We start from the raw sequence: 6,641 nt of genomic DNA, 5'->3' as shown, positions 1-6,641 counted from the left end.
ATCTTATGTATGAATACAATTTCAGTAAGCGATGTATAAAGGACTAATCATGTTGACCTGATGTTTAAAAAAGGATATTAGATTAAGAAATCATAGAATATCAACCTAATATTTCAATAAAAATTCATAATTTAAAAATTTGAGTTTTTTAAAATAACAAAAAGTAATTTTGGTTTTAAATTGAATTTTGTTTTTAAATTACGGTCAGAGAAACACAAATACCATATGATTTCACTTATATGTGGAATCTAAAGGACAAAATAAATGAACAAACAAAATATAATCAGATACATAAACACAGAGAACAGACCGATAATTGCTATAGGGGAGCATATTCTCATTTAGATCAAGACAGAAGGTTCAACAGTGTCAATCGAAAGGGAACTTACCTCAGAGCTTCTGCTTCCAGAGGAGGCAAGGCCAGTGTTTGTGAGAAGAGCACGCTGAGAAGGATCAGGAGCACAAGAAGCTGGGAATTCTTTTTGGTTTCCATCTCTGCACCTGCAAAAGGACAGAGTCACATCAGTTTTCCAACCATAGACCACACCAGCCAGGACCTTCTTCATCTTTTTTTTTAATGGGGTTACATTGGTTAATAAGATTATATATGTCTCAGGTGTGTTATTGTAGAATACATTATATGTAGAGGCCAGTTTACAAAATTTCTGCACTTGGGGCTGGTCCCTTAATCCAGCCGTTGCCCACTCGCAGTTTGGGAGCAAAAGCAGTCAGTAAGACATCCTTAGCGCAGCTGCGGAGGTGGAAAAGTCTCCCGTCACCACCACTGCACTCGCCACCCATGACCCTGACTCCTGGCTGAGCAGTGCTACCTTGTGGGAGCACACTGACCACAAGGGAACAGCTCATGAATTGAGAGTCTGCTGCCTAATGGTCAGTGCGCATCATAGCAAGCTGTCATTCTGTCGTTTGGTCGATTTGCCATTAGCCATTTATTATATAGAATTGCATTGTTTGCTAGGCACTCAAAGACTAGTCTCCTTCCATCACCATATTTTTAACCCCTTTACCCTCTTCTTCCCTCCAACTCCATTTCCCCTCTGACAACCAGCATCCTATTGTCTGCCTCCATGAGTTTTTGTTTTGTTTTGTTTTGTTTGTTCATTTGTTGTTCTGCTTTATATGCCACACATAAGATGCCTCAAAAAATGTATACACACACTTTAAAAAATTATAAAGGCAGTGCTTATTAAAATTCTTTTCATTTTCAAAATTGAGCTCTCAGCTGTTAAAGTGTGTATACATTTTGGGGACAGCCTGTATGAGTGAACTTATGTGGCTCTAGACTTCTGTCTGACATTTCCCTTAGCCTTTTACTGTCAGGCTCTATCTATGTTGTCCCAAATGGCAATATTTCATCATTTATATGGCTGAGTAGTATTCCATTGTACATAAGTACCACTTCTTTATCTAAACATCCATCAAAAGTCACAAAGGCCCAGGAAGTTTGGCTCAGTGGATAGAGCATCAGCGCTCAGACTGAAGGGTCCCTGGTTTGATTCTGGTCAAGGGCATGTACCTCAGTTGTAGGCTCCTCCCTGGATGGGCCCTGGTCGGGGTGCATGCAAGAGGCAACCAATCGATATGTTTCTCTCACATTGATATATCTCTCTGTCTTTCCCTCTCTCTTCCATACTCTCTAAAATCAATGGAAAATATCCTTCGGTGAAGATTAAATTGTAAATAAATAAAAAGACATCTAGGTTGTTTCTATGTCTTGAGCACAGTGAATAATGCTTCAAGAAAAAAGGGGGTAAACATATCTTTACAAATAAGTGTTTTCCTAATTTTCAGCAAGATTCCCAGCATTGCTGAGTGTGTTGCAGATGTTTCTCATTATTCTTGCAGAGTTTAGAAAGTAATTTTTATCTTATAAGAAAAGTTACCAGAAATATGATGCCTTTATAATCAGGAGGATTTCTCTCAGTGACAAGTGCTTGAATTAGAATTCCTTTCAACTGCTGCCCACATCTCACCAAGCGCATAGTTGGCCCAATTATATATTGAACATCATACACTTACAGTCCTGGAAGTGACATGGGGACCATCTACTGATAACTGAATTGTGACATCCAGGTTTAGTATCTATTCTAATATTTTTTTAAAAACGCTGCTTGTTTATCCTATATTAAGTTTTGGCATCTGACCAATATAAAACTTGGGTATCATCTATTTAGTAATATATATATATATATATATATATATATATATATATATATATATGTGTGTGTGTGTGTGTGTGTGTATTGCTATGCATATCTATGTATATGTATATCTAAATTTCTTTTTTATGTACATTTTTTGGCTTTGAATTTTAGATATTATTGAAACCTTATTCCTTTAATGCCTGGATTTGAACAACTTAACTTGATTAAGAGTAAAAATGAATATCTAAAATAAAATCATTAAATAACATATCTTCAGTGAAATAATTTTGCCAAAAAATGAATAATATATTAAATATATTAAATACTAACTTGTGCTTTTTACATCTATTCCACATATACATTGTATTTCTAAGTAGATTTTAGATAGTATTAGGTGTGTTTCTTTTTCTGCCTATAAAAATTTAGGCATTTAAATTTAAAGTAAACAGGAAAATACATAATAGGTGTACTGGCTAATAATGCAGATTTTTCAATAGATGGAGTTACACATATGTTGATGTATATGCGATTTGATATGTATGCTATTTTGTTGTATTGACAACAAGCTTCAAAACTTCATATGTCAGATTTTCTGAAGATGTTAACATCATAGATATTATTACACTTAAAAATGTCCAATTTCATGCCAAAATAAAGAGCATTTGCAGGAAGTTTTAATTTATTACTTTATTTTGAAGAAAAGTGCTGCTGAAAGTTATTGTATATTTCCGGAAGCCTATCGTGAACATGCTCCATCTCTAGATACCTGTGAATGGTGGTTTAAATGCTTTAAATGTGATGATTTCAATGTGAAAGACAAAGAACGTCCAGGTAAACCGAAAATGTTTGAAGACCAACAATTACAAACATTATTGGATGAAGATGTGTGTCAAACTCAGAAACAACTTGCAGAAAGATTAAATGTTGTTTAGCAGAAAATTTCGGATCATTTACAAGCAATGCGAAAGATTTTAAAGGAAGGAAAATGGGTGCCACAGCAACCAAAGACATAGAGAATCTGGAGAACCTGGCTACAGAACCTGGCTGGAGATCCTAGACAGAACTTGGCTGGAGATCCTGGCTAGAGATCCTGGCTAGGCTGCTGATCAACTGAAGGCTGTCTCCGTGTCATTCCTTCTTCGCCAACTCCATCCACACCTTTGGGGACCCCTGGACCTGCTGGGGTTGGACCCCAACAGAAAACCAAAAGGTAATCAGTAAAATGTTGCTTCAATGGCACGAAAGAAAGTCTTTTGTGCATCGAATTGTTACAGACGATGAAAAGTGGATTTTTTTTGAGAATCCCAGATGCACAAAATCATGGGTTGATCCAGGTCAAACATCAACATCGACTGCAAGGCCAAATCTCTTTGGAAAGAAGACAATGATCTGTGTTTGGTGGGATCAGGAAGGTGTAGTGTATTATGAGCCTCTAAGGTGAATCTGTTAAAACTGATCGCTACTGACAACAAATAATCAACTTGAACCACATTTTGAACGTGAAATGACCAGAATGGGCCAGAAGACACGGCAAAGTAATTTTGCTTCATGATGATGCACCATCACACACTTCAAACCCAGTTAAAGACACGTTACAAGATCTTGCGTGGGAAGTATTAACCCACCTACTGTATTCATCAGACCTTGCTCCTTCAGATTACCACTTATTCCAATTGATGGTACACGCACTTTCTGAGCAGTACTTCAAAACATATGAAGAAGTGGAAAATGGGTCTCTGAATGGTTTGCCTCAAAACAAGAAAAGTTCTATTGGGATGGTATCCACAAAAAACTGGAAAGATGGGGAAATGTGTAGATAGCAATGGACATTACTTTGAATAAAGCACTTTTGATGTTTCTCTTGAAATTATTGTGATTTCTTTGATTACAAATTCCACATGATTAACCATTACACCTAGTACTTCCTAGGTATATATAACTGACATGTAACAGAAAAATTATCACTAAAAAGCAAATTTAAAACTTGAAAAACAAATGTTCCCACTGAACCCTTCAGTCAAAAATTTATATGCAAGCAAATAACAAAAAAGTACCCTACTTGAATGCATAATTTTAAAAAGTATTGAGTCAAAGAGCAAGCAGGGAAGGCATCTTTCAACCAAAAGAATTCAGAAACTTCATTCACATGTGAAGATCTGAGGCATTTCTATGCTTACCAGGTGACTGGGAGTCTTTTCCTTGGCTCCACCAGTTCTCGCCCTTAGAGTTAAATTAGAACTTGGTTCTGGCTAAGTTTTGGGTATTATTCCCAGCAGCTGCTTTCACTCTATCTTGACCAGCAGTCCAAATGCCCATCATTTTGTAGGGTTTATATGTAGGGCTGAGCCAGCACAAAACTCTGAAAAAGGTCACAGCAGCTCTCCTACGGGGTGAATAGGACTGGGAGTTCTTACTTAATTGTCATTATATCTGATTTATATAAATTTATAGTGAGTGAGTTCATGATGTAAAAGATAAAGAGGAAATGTCCTGTTCTTTAGATAAAAAGAGTACTGAGTTTAATGTTAAATATTTTAATCTTAGCAGCAAAGATAGAAGTGAATGATTAATGTTGTAGCCAGAACCATTGAATTTACTTTAGAAATTAAAAAAAATTTATGTGCAGGAATACATTAGAAATGCAACAAATATGTTTGTTATGCAATAAATGTATAATTCTCTTTTATTACAAAGGATCAATTCTTTTAAGCTTTTTTATTTTTATGCTATTTTTGTAGAGCCTGATTTATGTAACCTTTTTAAAGCTCTATGCTAGTACATATATATATTTTTATTCTTCTTATTTATTTATTTATATAGAAAGATGAAGCAACAGAGAGAGAAGTATTGATGTGAGAGAGACACAAGGATTGGCTGTCTCCCACACTTGCCCAGACCAACCCATGAATAGAGCCCTCATCGGAGGTGTGTGCTCATGACCAGAATGGAATCTGCAACTCTGCAGTCCTTGGGCCTATGCTCTAACCACTGAGACAAACCGGGTAGAATGTTGAAATCGATACTAATTTTAAAAACATAGAGAAGTAATTCTCCATCATTCAATATAACAAAGAGCTAATATGCAAATGATGATCGTGCCCTCACTCCCTCGAGCCCTTGTGCGCTTGAATCTGGGCCAGGGTACCTGAGTCCAGCCGAGGAACCTGAGGCCACACCTCCTACCCCAGAGCTGGAGATGCCTGGGGACCTGAGTCCACTCCCCTCCCCAGCGCTGGGGGCTGGGAACCTGATCCAGGCCCCCCTCCCCCCGCCCCCCCCCCCCCCCCGCCTTGGTGCCGGGGCTGGGAACCCGAGGCTGGGCCGGGAGAGCTGAGGCTGCACTCCCACCTGGCAGGGCTTGATCTGGGACATGAGGCTACACCCCCACCCCACCCAGTGGGGCTACATGGGGAACTGAGGCTGCGCCCACCACCCTGCAGGAATTGACAGGAGTGGGGCTGACTGGGCCTGGGTCTCGTGCGATTTCGAGGTGCGCACAGGTGGGTGGGGACTTGATTCTAGGTCTAAGGCGCTCATGACTCTGACAGGAGGGAGATTTTCCTATACATTTTACTAATTTTCTTTCATCTCTGATACTTCTATTATAGAGAAAGGGCAAATCGCAATATTCAAATGTTTCCTCTAAACAATTCCCTTTTAATGTGCACAAATTTTGTGCACTGGTCCACTAGTTTTATTACAATTCCTTTATGTTGAAATTAATCCCGTATAAAAGTTTTAGAAAGGCTCCAGGCTAGGGTTACATGCACACTGTAGTAGAAGGGGGAAGTACCACTGCTGTGTCACATTTCTATAGAATGTCATCCTTCGCAATGCACTTTCTCACACATAATCTCAAATAATTAAAAAAAATAAGTTATCAGACCTTTCTCCCCTAGGAATTCAACTTTTCTTTATTTTCACAAGTCACACTCATCCTTTTCATAAATCTTTGCACTGTGCGGCATTACTGTGTTTCTCCCCCATTCTCCAGCACAAACCCACACCCACACCAGCTTTTGAACGTCTGCAACCCAGTCACTTGCAGGTGGTTGCAAAGAACTAGTTGGAAAGCATGGAGAGAATAAAATGCTTTTATACCCACTTTATTTCTAGTTATGGTATCCATTTGCTGGGTTCACAGCAGACTGATCCAGTAACAGATTATCCTTCTATGCCTAATCATATTTTATAATACATTTATAAGAAAATTTAAATAATTTAAATTTAAAAATGGCTGAAAATTTGTTTTCCCAATGACAGCTCTGTCTTAATCCTAGGTTGCTGTGGCTTAATTCCAGGACATCTTCATTTTACCTGACTATTACAAAGAAGTGGTTGAAATGATTCTCGTGTTGAAATGTTTATCTTTACCCCTTTATCACCCAGTTCTCAGTGCAGCAATTTTATTTAAGACCATCCACAGCAAAGTAAGTTGGTTAAGAGTCACAGAAAAACTGATGCTGCATGACAGGC

This window comes from Myotis lucifugus, unplaced genomic scaffold, assembly GCF_000147115.1.
Source record: "Myotis lucifugus unplaced genomic scaffold, Myoluc2.0 scaffold_125, whole genome shotgun sequence".
Taxonomy (NCBI): domain Eukaryota; kingdom Metazoa; phylum Chordata; class Mammalia; order Chiroptera; family Vespertilionidae; genus Myotis; species Myotis lucifugus.
The sequence above is the reverse complement of the archived record's forward strand: the minus strand, read 5'-3'. Positions refer to the sequence as shown.